Consider the following 13,184-nt stretch of genomic DNA (forward strand, 5'->3'; position numbering starts at 1 on the left):
AATAAAATGATATATTAAATTTAAAGTTATGAATAGAACATCATACAACGAGACTCCTAGCGAACAAACAACGAGGCTTCGCTAAAAAGCAAGTGTAAGAGCTTGACCTAACCCTAAGAGTACTGCCTAAGTTCTAAAACATATGATGCTATTAAATTTGAAAGGTTATAAGACTGATCTCGATTGTGACTATAGGAATTACACACTTGATTTCTTTCATGGGTATGTATCGTTCCAAGATGTTTGACAAGTGATGATCATCATACACTACCACTGCCATGCATTCAACAAACTTTAATTTCTCTAGGTGACAGGCATTGTGTAACAACATGGGAACTCTCGCATACCCACCACTATCATTCTACAAGACATCATCTATGTTACTCTCCCTCTTTCTCTTCCTACCTGTTGTTTCCTTTTGAAAAATATATTGGAGGTACTTTGACTCATCATGTTGCTTTGTTGACACTATTTTCCAAATCTGCTCAGCTTATTAAAAACACATTCGAGAAGAATATTGCTATAGGTTTCCTTGTTTGTCACGGTAATACACCCGTGGTTCAATTTCAAACCCTATTCCTCCTATTCAACACACACACACAAATCCATCAGTCATCGAGACTCCAAGCAAACAAACAATGAGGCTTCACTAAAAAGAAAGTGTAAGAGCTTGACCTAACCCTAAGAGTACTGCCTAAGTTCTAAAACATATGATGCTATTAAATTTGCAAGGTTATAAGACTGATATCGATTGTGCCTTTAGAAATTACGCACTTGATTTCTTTCATGGCAATGTACCGTTCCAAGTTGTTTGACAAGTGATGATCATCATATACTACCACTGCCATGCATACAACAAACTTTAATTTCTTTAGGTGACATGCGTTGTGTAACAACATGGGAGCTCTCGCATACCCACCACTATCATTATACATGACATCATCTACGTTACTCTCCCTCTTTCTCTTCCTACCTGTTGTTTCCTTCTGAAAAACATATTGCAAGTACTCTAACTCATCATGTTGCTTTGTTGACACTATTTTCCACATCTTCTCTGCTCATTAAAAACACATTCGAGAAGAATATTGCTACAGGTTTCCTTGGTTGTCACGGTAATACACATGTGGTTCAATTTCAAACTCTATTCCTCCTATTCAATATACACACACAAATCCATCAGTCAATTTTCTTAGGAGAGCATACATGATAAAAATCAAAGAGGAAGTTTCAGACAAGAAATAAATTCACTTACTTCTATAGAAGTGCAGACACAGTTGTAGTGGGGTATGGAGGGAGGGAGGGAGAGAAGAAGAGAAAGAGGGATGGGGTATGGAGGAAGGGAGAGAGAGAGAGAGAGAGAGGCACCTTGTATGCATTTGAGAGGGGGAGACAATACACTTACATGTGTATATATATGTTTAATATATTTTATATATACATATATTATATGTATATAAACATATTATATATACAATATCATATTATACACATATTATATATTACATATATTATATATAGAATATCATATTATACAATAGCGTGTATGCGCTGTTTATAGGGAAACAAGCGCGTACGTGCTGCTTACACTATAAGTACCCTGTGCGCGCTTTTTAAACCATAAGTACCCCATACGTGCTTTTGATTGTTTAGGCTTGGAAATAGGCCTGGATGACAAAGCTACGGTTTGGAAGTTTGATTACCCTCCATTTCTCTCATTTTTGACATGTTTTATTTTATCAACTTGGTTTATCGACTTTGTCATCATCAGGTTTACACTTCATCAAGTGGGTATTTCTAAAATTGCCACCATGTTTTCACCCATCTTCTGAGCTTTCTAACCATATAATTGTTTTTCAATCTGAACAACAATAACATATTATTATTGAATTTCTTTTACCAGTGTCTCCATAGTTCTCACAGACATAGGTGCACCATTTTTTGAATAAATTTTGATATACTTATCCAAATTTAAAAAACTTTATATATTATTGTAGTGCACTTGATTCTTTACAATTTAAAAAAAATAAATTGTATTTTTGATTTGTTTAGTGCAACTTATGCTTCGCGCACGAACACGTACCTAATTTTCAGGATGTGCTCGATTGGAAAAATCATTAAAACAAAATACTCAACAAAAAATTACAAAAAAATACACATCTTCTAGTTCTCACTCTTAGCTATCGTTCTGCCAAAGGATTTGTCAAAATACTAAATCTAACTATGACTTTTTTGATGCACACGTTAGACACTATGTTATATTTTTCAAAAAAAACCAGGGTCAGTTTTTCATGCGTGAAGGATTTGACCCCCTTAATCTTATCCAATTTTGAAAAAAATTAGTAGTTTGGAAACTAGATTAAGAGTACTACAATATTTGTTCTTTGATTATCTTAATATCTTGAGTGGACGACTTTCAAATTTTTCCTCCAAGTTCAGGTTCACCTGATTTTAGAAAAAAAGTGTCCACTTATACCCCCCTTTTTGACCACCATCTTTGTGCACTTACCCTTGCAAAGCTATTGATTATGAAAAGTGGATGACTACAATGCAAGAAGAAATGGATTCATTAAAGATAAATGCTACTTGGGATTTATTGAGGCTTTTATCTAATTGAAAACCATTGAAGAACTAGTGGGTGTTTTATTTGAAAGAAGAAGGCGACAAAAAATGTTACAAGGCCAAATTGGTTGTGAAAGGCTATGATCAACAAAAGGGGATAGACTTCAATGAGATTTTCTCTTCAATTTTAAAGATGACTACAATTCATGCAGTCTTGGGTTTAGCAACTATTTGGGATCTTGAACTTGAACAGCTCGATGTGAAGACCACTTTCTTAGATGGAGATATTGATGAGGAATTGTATATAGAGCAACATGAAGGGTTTGTGAAATAGGGACAAGAACACCTTTATTGAAAGCTGAAGCAAAGTCTATATGGGCTCAAGAAAGCCCCGAAGAAATGGTACCTCAAGTTTGATTGCTTCATGATTGAGAATCAGTACTTTATACACTGTGAGTCTGACCCGTGTGTTTATTACAAGAAGCTTGCTAATGGTGACACTAGTACATTTGGAGGGTCAAAATTTCAACAGAAAATCGTCGAAATTTTGATGAAATTTTGTCACATTACCGACAAAAAAAGCCGTCGAAAACTGTGTCGGAAGTTCTGACTATCCTTGTGGTCGTCGCAATTCTGACATCACCTCTAACCTTTTCGACGGCCGCCATACCCCAAAAGAATACCATCGCGATCTCGACCTATCGTCGGAATTCTGACACCATGACAGCCTCCAAGAGAGTTCCGACGAGGATGCTATGCATCCGATGACACTCCTCTTTCAGAATTTTACCCTTTGGTGTCAGAATTCTGATGGTACGTTGATTTTTCAAAAAATTATTTTTTATAGAAAAAGATTGACATTGGTATCTCTCTTCTATCTCTCTTCTCTATCCCTCTCTAGTATCTCTCTTCTCTCTCCCCTCTCTAGGTCTCTTTCTCCATCCCTCTCTTCTTCTCTCCCTCTCTACTTCTCTTTCTCTACCCTCTCCAGGTCATTATCTCTTCCTCTCTCTCTCTCTCTCTCTCTCTCTCTCTCTCTCTCACCTCTATAGGTCTCACCTTCCATTCCTCCATCATTACCCATGTTGTCAAGTTGCAAGATATTTCCCAAAGTACTTGGTTGCTAGGGTTGATTTTCTTAAGTGTTGGAGTTGGAGTTAGATGAGACCTGCATGATTAAGCTGTATTAAGTGATCAAGTCACCAAGATCTCAATTGTAAACATGACTAGGTTCTAGGGTTTTATGGTAGCATAGGTCAAGATTGAGGTATGGTGGTCAAGAATTACCTTCCAATGACAAAAGACATCCAAATGATGAAGAATGAAGGCGATGAACTCATAGAAGTTTGGAGGAGATAATTTGACTAAGTTAAAATTTTGTTTAAGTCATGGTCATGATACTAGCTTTCTCATCAAGAGCAATTTGTGCGAATGAACCCTAGAAATGTGCCCATGCTAGAGAAGCAAGAATTCCAATAAAACCTAAGGCAATGCTAGTAAGGGGTCAAAATTAAAGAATTAGGGTACAAGAAAATTTGGCTAATTCGAGATGTTGCTCAAGGATGACCTAAATCATGGAGTGTAAATCAATCATGAAACATGAGAATGGATAGGTCTTGACCCAAGCAACGTAAGTCCCCCTTGTGATTCCAACAGATATCACATCATAATCATTGAGTCTATCTGCAATATAAAGTCAAGACCTCACTATTGGAATCTTGGAGTCATCCCATTTGATCACGTAGTTTAGCACTTGGGAGGATTTTGTTCAAGAGAGGATAGAATACTTAGTATTTTATTTTGTGTTGCATAGTGCATAAAAAACACATCAACAGAAACCATTGAAAGGTTTGGTTAAAGCCTTCGAATCACAATCTCTACGAGAAGCTATCAAGAGTGCCCAGAATTTGGAAACTTTAGTATCCAAGAACATAATTCATAAGGCACCACTTTTAGAGCAACCAAAGAAGCCTATCAACGTAATATTTTATTTACCTTGGATATGTTTTATCCTAAGTGTGATATTCCACTATTAAAAAGCTTAATTAGGTAGTATTTTTACTTAGGTAGAATAAGATAATGAGTTGCACATTCTCCTTCTTTGATTGAGATTCTACTTTTTCCTTGTCACAAATTTGGAAACTTGGATAAGCAATTTCTTTTTTTTGGTTTTCTACCTCTTCATGATCCTCATGGATTTGGAATCTTGGAAGCTATATATTGTAGGTTTTTCCTTGATTAACATATCAAATGAAACTATTGTGAGATTTCATATCTTAACATACCAAGGGCTTAAGTTTGGGGACGATAGGGGGATGACGAAGGGGGTGGGGTGGGATGCAAATATATATACAACTTAAAAAATTAATTATAAAAGGATGTGTATAGAATAAGTATAACATCTGTAAATAAAAATTTGCCACACTATGTAAATTTTACAATAAACATTAAAAATATGTCAATGATTGCATTGAAATTTGAACATTAACAATGGTGTTAGAGTTTTGGAACTTTGGGAAGAAACTAAGAATAAGTATAATAATTGCAGATGAAACTTTGGCATACTAAGTGTTTAAACTAGTCAACATAAAAAAATGGAAACAATTGCATTAACAATAAGAATGGTGGGTAGAGGTTTGGGGTCAATGGGTAGTGCCCCTTGTGGGGGGTTTGGGGCAGAGCCCCCATCAAGGTTAGGGGGCATTGCCAAACCTTTAATATTGATGACATTTTCACAGTAATTTCACCATTTTTGTTTAGAATTGGAGTTTCTAATTGGGGGCCATGGGAGACTCATAGGCATCCTCAAGATGGTCAAGAGACTCCTTGGAGTCCCTAGGACGTCCCTAAGTGGTGCGGCAAGGGGATGTTTCCCCTAAGTATTGCATCCTAAAAAAATAGGGAATTTGGAGGGGGGGAAGGGGTCCCCATGTTTCAATGGTTTCAAAAGATTCTAATATTTTTTTTTATCTTTTCATAACAAAATATACTCCTCTTGCATCCTTGGATGATTTGAAAATTGAAAACAATTTGACAAGAAAAAACTCATCCTTGGATGATTTGAAAATTGAAAACAATTTGACAAGAAAAAACTAACTTCTAAAGTTTAGACTTAGTTTTCTTTTTTTATCCAAGTCACTACAACATTTCAATGATCAAAGTAGCTTTTTTTTTGTGGTTTCAAAGCATCCAAAAGGCTTGAGAAATTCAATATTATCTTTCATTCCACCAAAATTGGAGATCAAGAAGCATGCTCACAAACAAGGATTTGTTTGTAACTTAAGGCAATCGACTAGTTGTTGGGGCATTTTCAGGTCTAAAGAACCTACCATTGTGTCAGAAAGGCCCATAAGACCCCATTTTCATCTAAAACTTGTCTCTTTTGGTCGTGGAAGCATTTAAGGAAAAAAAAATTCACACAACCAATGATATGCCTATACCATACATATTTGAGTTAAAATAAAAATAAAAAATTGACAAGGTTTGGAGACCATTGAACAATTTGGGAGATTGCTAATACATACACTCAATTTATAAAGTCTCAATTTGATGTACTTAATCTTCGAGAGGCCTATACAAAAGCATTTTGTAATTGCTAACTAAGATAAATTTCCATTTTTGGCAGTTTTCATCATGGATTATGGTATTAAATTCCGACATTCTATTGTCAAGATAAATTCAGAGAACCATTTGTACTCGAAACAAGGGATAGTGAAAAATTACATTATGTAGGATCTCCTACCCTATCTCATTGAATTCATTCCTACACCAAGTGACTATGAACAAAAGCATAGGTATTTAACAACAATGACATGGTCCATGGACTAGTGATCCTCCTCTTGATACTCCATTTTCAAATGAGAACATCTCTTATACACGTTGCTACTTCAGAATTAAAAGTTGCTTCTTCTAGAACTTTCCATGATTCTTTACAATAGGATTATATGTCTTCTAGATTCACCCCACTAGGACACATTCCTATCAAGCATCTTTACTTTTTTGAAAAGTAGACCACATTTCAGATCTAGATGACACCATAATGACTTTTATTTCCTCTTGCAAGATATTCCTCCATCATGTATTGCTTCATTGAAGTTCAAATTTACTTCTTCAAGGGCTCTTAATGATTCTCTATATAGGATTCTTCGTGTCTATGAGATCCACTTCATTGGGAGGCCTACTTAAACATTTCACATCTATTTGTGGACTCTTACCTTTCAAATATTGATGAAACAATTGAGAATATTTGTCTTCTCATTGATGACAATGCCCATCGAGTTACATCGTCTCCCATTGTAAATTCACTTGTTCTATCCCTACCATATCATGCAACATGACACATTCTATTTGACATTAATTAAGGTCTCACACTTCAATGATTGTAGTCCCTGAATCTTCTATGGAACAATCACAACTTAACATCAACATCAAGACACATGAGTCACTTCAAAAACCATACATCTGAATTCCTTTCTACATTCCACTTGAATGGGAATTCAACAATTTGACAACTCAAGATTTCCATATTGTGAAAGGAAGGTGCATCATTTGTTGCAAATGAACCTACTACAATATTCACCATTCAACATTTTGCATTGCTTTTCTCTCTTCTTTGTGGAGGCACCAACTTTAGGGGATGGGGTGGGTCTATATTATCCTTCACATATGTCACTTGGGATGGAGTTTTGTCCTATGGATTTTCTAGTCTCTACTTCGAGAGGGTACACTCTCTTTATAATTTGGGGTTATTTCATATTTTACATGGATACCTAACCTTGTGACCCATTTCTTCTTACCTCACTTGCACTTAAGGGGGTGTGCCAATGTACCATTTTATTCACCAAGTGGATATGTTTTATCGTAAGTATGATATTGCATTTGTTTGTTTAGTTTACTTAAGTAATTTCTTTTAACTTGAGATAATGACTTGCACATTCTCCTTCTTTCATAGGATTATGCTTTTTTCCTTATCCTCAAAAATTTGGAAACTTGGATAAACAATTCCTTGTCTTTTGGTTTTCTATCTCATCCTCATCTTCATCCTCATGGATTAAAAATCTTGGATATCGAGTGAAGATATTGTGAACTTTTTCATTTTCTCTCTTATGAAATCAACTGTGTTATGCTATTTTGATTTTATTATCATTTATATTTAACAATTTTAAAAATGTTATCACTTACATTAATTTCTAGGTTAATATTTATTTTGTAGATTCTAATAGAATTGAATACCATACCCAAACAATATCTAGTATGAACTAGTTAGTTTTAGGCTAGGTTCTAAGCGTACTTGGTAACACAATTTTTGAGCTTGTGTTTGTTTATGATTTAACGATTGATGCATCTAGCTTTGCTATGCATCTAATTTGAATACAATGAGAGGGTGATTTTGTCTAAGCCAAGAGACCCTACTATCTAATATCACCCAAGAAAGATACTAATATTTTACGTTGGAAATATAAGCCTTTTGTAAGTATAATTCAATGAATTGTGATAATAACTTAAAACAAAGTGAATTAAAATTTGATTGAGTTCCCCATTGTATTTTAACAAATCACCTAGGAAGATGTTCGTTCCTAACAATTTCCAATTCTTTTTCCAAAAGGATGAAAAAGAAGAGAAAGGAACTAATTAATGTTGGGACAAAATTTAGAAGACCTATGTTTTGTGTCTGAAAGCTACTAGCCTAGAGAGCATGGAAACAATCTGAAGTCATGGGAGAGAGTTTCAGTTCTATCTCCAGAAATTATGTCCAGTACTCTTGTATTGAATTTTTAAATCCTTCTAAGTTTAAATGTTCATGAGGAAACTCTAAAATTTTAATAAAATACATAAATGAAAACCAATTTTGTTTTCATCGGAATATTTTTGAAAATCACATCACCTCAGTAATTGAACTGTAACAATAAGATTGCATACAAAGTGCAGGTTTGCTATGAAACATGTTAAAAGGGTTAAACTCTTTCAATTAATACAAACACTGGAACTATTAAACAATAATAGCTTTTTGGTAATCAAGATTTTGGACTATACCCACATTTTACACCTTTTCATATAGTTACAAAGAACATAGAAAACATGTACGTGGAACTATAGATTCCAACATATGTAAAAATACAACAATCTAAATAAGATTGGGAAGCATGTGGAGAATGGTTAAGACATGCATAAATAAAAGGAAAACAAAAATCTCTCAATGTGTATCACAAACAAATCAAGGAAAAAAGCTTTTAGGCAGGGGACCGATATGATCATAAAAATTTAAAAACTTCCAAAGTATAGAGCATTTGAGATTTTATAGAGAATGCGCTAATTCAGCTTTATTCATGATGAGGCATATTCACAACTTTTGCAATCGCACCATGGTGTTGTTCGTGTTGGCTCTATTGGACCTTGCAATTAAGATTCAATATACGTACATTATTCAATAAGATTAACTGTGCAACATAATGAAATATTGAAAAGTGTGTTATCTTATTGAGCTTTGCTTTGTTTCAAGAATAGTTTAATATTCTCTACTTAACAGGGCCAACCACATGAAGGTGGAAGCTCATTTGGCCTCTCCCCCCCCGCTAACATCACTCTAAATTCCCCGTTAACATCTAACATTCATTCATTCTTTCATCTATTATTAAAATATAATATTCATTCATTATCACATAATGTTCATTAACACATAAAATTCATTAACTTTCATTAAAACACAACATTCATCAATAATCATCAACACATATCATTCATGAACATTCATTAGCACATAATTACATTTATTAACACATAAAAATCAGTCATTATCAAATAAGGTAGATTACAATCATTTCTTTCTTTGTTTTTTCTTTGAAGCTATGAAAAGACTAAGTGGAACATCGGTTTCTTCATCATTTCCCCCATCTTCGGATGTTCTGCCCTCTTCTCGTGCTCTTGATGTATGCCTAGTCCTATATAAAGGACGAGGATGCTAAACCAAAGGGGGATCCTCTGCAATAACAAAGAATTGGGTTAAATTCAAAACATTTTTTTATTATTGTTACAAGTATTTCATTAATTTAAAGAACACAACCGTTACACTCTTTACCTGATGGGGCCACATCATCTTCCACATCATTTTGTCTAGCCTCAACCTCGACATGTTGAACACCCTCTAGATCCTCTGGAGTTGAAATACGAAACGTTACATTAATCAATACACCAATTGCAATTAAATTTGTTTAAAGGAATAACAGTGGTCCTCTTTACCTGATTGGGGAACATCATGTTCCTGATGTTGTCTACTCGGATCATGCTCCACTTGGTCACCACCAACTACATGCTCTAAAATATTAACAATAAAGGTTACATTAAGTACTACACTAATTTTCAATTTAAGATGTTTAATTGTATTAATAATTACATAAAAAAATTTGAATAGCAAATGAATACCTCCACTACTAGGATGCACATCCAGACCTTCATGTACAGGTTTTGTTCCACGATTATCATGCTGCATTCCAATGTCACGTGTAGTGTTATCTTTGCTTGCTTATTTAAAAAAAATATAGTCACTTTATGTTGAAACTTAACATCAAATAGATTATTGGTTAAGTATTCAATTTGAAATAATTTTCATTTAGCTTAATTACCGTTGTGACAGATGCATCAGAATCTCATGTTTGCCCACTCAATTCTCGTAGCCGTTCAGCCACGGCTATATAGCCTTACTGGTAGCCAATTCTCTTGTCATCTTCTATGGGCGCTCTATTGAATTTAGAGCCTTGCATTTTTGCTTAGTATTGTGAATTTTGCTTGTATTGTTTGATAAAAAAAAAATTGTTTACAATTTATAAATATTTTGATGTGATACTTAATTTACTGATTCTTACAATTTGTGTGGCAAGTTTCATATAACCACCAGAGCCGAGTTTGTGTTGCCCATGCTTTTCTTGTCTTGCCTTGGTTGCCTTTGACGTGTCACTCAATCTATGAAAAGTTTGAAATATGTTAGATTATATAAATATAATGAACAATTAGTACATATTCACATTCTTAATAGTATCACATGCCTTCTTCTGGCGTCTGGTGTTGTATTTCCTTTTTTCCTTTCAATTCTCTCCTTTGCATCCAAAATCAGGTCCTTCCACTCCCTCTCTAGAATCATGGGGGGACGCTCATACTTTACGTTCTTCTCTAAATGTGTCCTGTATTGGTCCCTCACATACTTTAGATATGTGCCAGCTTTTTCCAGGAGCTTAGTCTTGTCGAATGTGTCATTTCCAAACAACCCTACCATACGGTTTGTGAGTTCATCTTTTAACTTTTTTTCTTGGTCATTCCACCTTTAAATAAAAAACAAACCTGTTAGATTTAGAAAGAAATTGAAGCTACCTTTGATATAGTTCAAGAAATGGATAAAAGGAAAACTATTCTAGCAATGATATGAAATCAAAATAGTGGATAAGGGTTAGTTCACGCATGATGTTCCACCTTTTACGTATGGTGGGCCCAAATATCCGCAATGTAATGTCATTAAGATTTTTATAAAAAATATCATTTCTTGCAAAAAAAAACATGGGATCATTAGTCCAAAATGAGTGATCAGTAAGTAAATTATAATTAGACCATATATAATAATAATTTTAAAGTACCTGGAACCTTCTGTATCTTCAAGGGACTCAATTCTTCGTCGCTCACCACCAATGTGGCCTACAACGTTCCCGTACTAGCAATACGGGAAGATCCAGGAAATGATGGTATGTTATCACCAGTAGTCACCTCTGGCGCATCCTCATGTGCATCTCCTACCACAGTAAATCAATCCACTATGAAATGCCTCCAAGAAAGAACACTTCAAGGGTAATAAATACATAACGAAAGAGAGAGAAAAGAGGGATCTACCACCAGTGGGTGGGTCAACACGAGTCGGTGCAATAGACGATGTCTGCATGCTACATGTTACCGACATTACAGTTGACAATACAGTTGGGGTCGACCTCGGACCCATGTCAGCACTTGAAGAGTAATACATTAAATATGTAAAACATTAAAAAAGCAAGTTCACAAGTCCAAAGGAGTGGTTTTAATATATAGAACATGGTCATCACCTGAACTACCCGCAATACCCTGATCATCGCCACGAGGATGATGAGGCCTTATAAATTTCTGTAAAAACAACACATACATATTTTAGTTAATGACATAAAAGAGAAAAAAATATAAACCATTATTGAACTTTTGTTATGATTAAAGCTTTCATTACTGCTTACTTGCAAGTTTTCCACTGTCCACAACAATAGTTGCACCCTCTCTGTTATCTCATCAGTTTGAGGGCTTATGGTTTCCAAATCAACAATCTCTTGGCTAATTTTTCTAATATTCTTTTGTACCAATTGTATAGGGTTTGCGCTAAGTGTGATGTCATCAACGCATAACACTGTTGAGCGCCCCACATCCCTATGGAGGTGCTGAGGTTTTGTAGGTTCCTTTCCCTTATCCCAAACATCCATCTATGACAAGAATATAATTAACACTATCAAAATTACTTCAAAACAATCAAGAAAAGATCATAATGTAACAGTTTGCTTCTATCTGATTTGTTTAATTACAATGAGGTTTACTTGCTCCGTAGAAGTGTCAGGACCTACACCCCTATCTGTGCTATGTGGTGGATCCATGTGGCCCTGTGACAAAGAAAAAATATAAAAATGTTAGCGAAATGAAACGAATAGACTTAGCAAAAAAACTTAATAATACAACGGTTTATTGGATTCATTAATTGGAAGTTGGCTTAAATGGTATATATATAGTATGTACCACCCCCATGATAGTAACTTTGTTTGTATCTATACGATTCAAATTGTAATCGATTAGCAGCTCTTCCCCTGCACTTATTGATTTTATCGCACATACAAACACACAATTTCCCTCACGTGCCTCAAATATGCAATTGGGTTGCTTATTAGTTGACCCAGGTCGTGTACTATTTATAAAACCTGCAATATTCCCTATTGCTTTTGGCCTTCCATCAATGTATACAACCACTCGTTTACTTTGATCATTATCTTTTTGTTGTATATAATTGGCTGATAGTGCATACCTACACATACTTTTTTTATATCGAACAATCTGCATCCAATCATTATAATTATAACAAGGTCCAACAAACTCCATCAATTCAACAACTTTGTTGTAACAGACCTTTATGCTGTCCGTGGAAAATAGGCCCAAACCATGTAACGACAAAGGTGCTATGCAATATATCCTCTCATTAACACAAAAATTAGTGTTTATTGGAGGAAGTTCCTTGGGTACACATTGTTTTAGTAGATGTTTGTACCTCAAGGGCACCTCAATGTCGCCTTTGGTCTCATCATCATAAGAACATGACCCCCCTTGAGCAAGAAAAAAATCCATACGTTTATTGAATTTTCTTCTAATCTTTTGACCTCTAGTTGATCTCCCTATTTGAGATCTACTACATGTCTCAATTTCCTCTTCTATTCCTGCATTTCCCTCACTCGAGGAAGACACATCTGACAAATACCTATTTGGTGATACCTGTGCACCATCAAATGAGAGAGTTAGTTGGTAATGAGAGAGATATTTTACAAATGAGGGTAATATTGATGAAGAAGTTGGCCATAAAGTTGATG

The sequence above is a fragment of the Cryptomeria japonica genome, chromosome 3 (assembly GCF_030272615.1).
Source record: "Cryptomeria japonica chromosome 3, Sugi_1.0, whole genome shotgun sequence".
Taxonomy (NCBI): domain Eukaryota; kingdom Viridiplantae; phylum Streptophyta; class Pinopsida; order Cupressales; family Cupressaceae; genus Cryptomeria; species Cryptomeria japonica.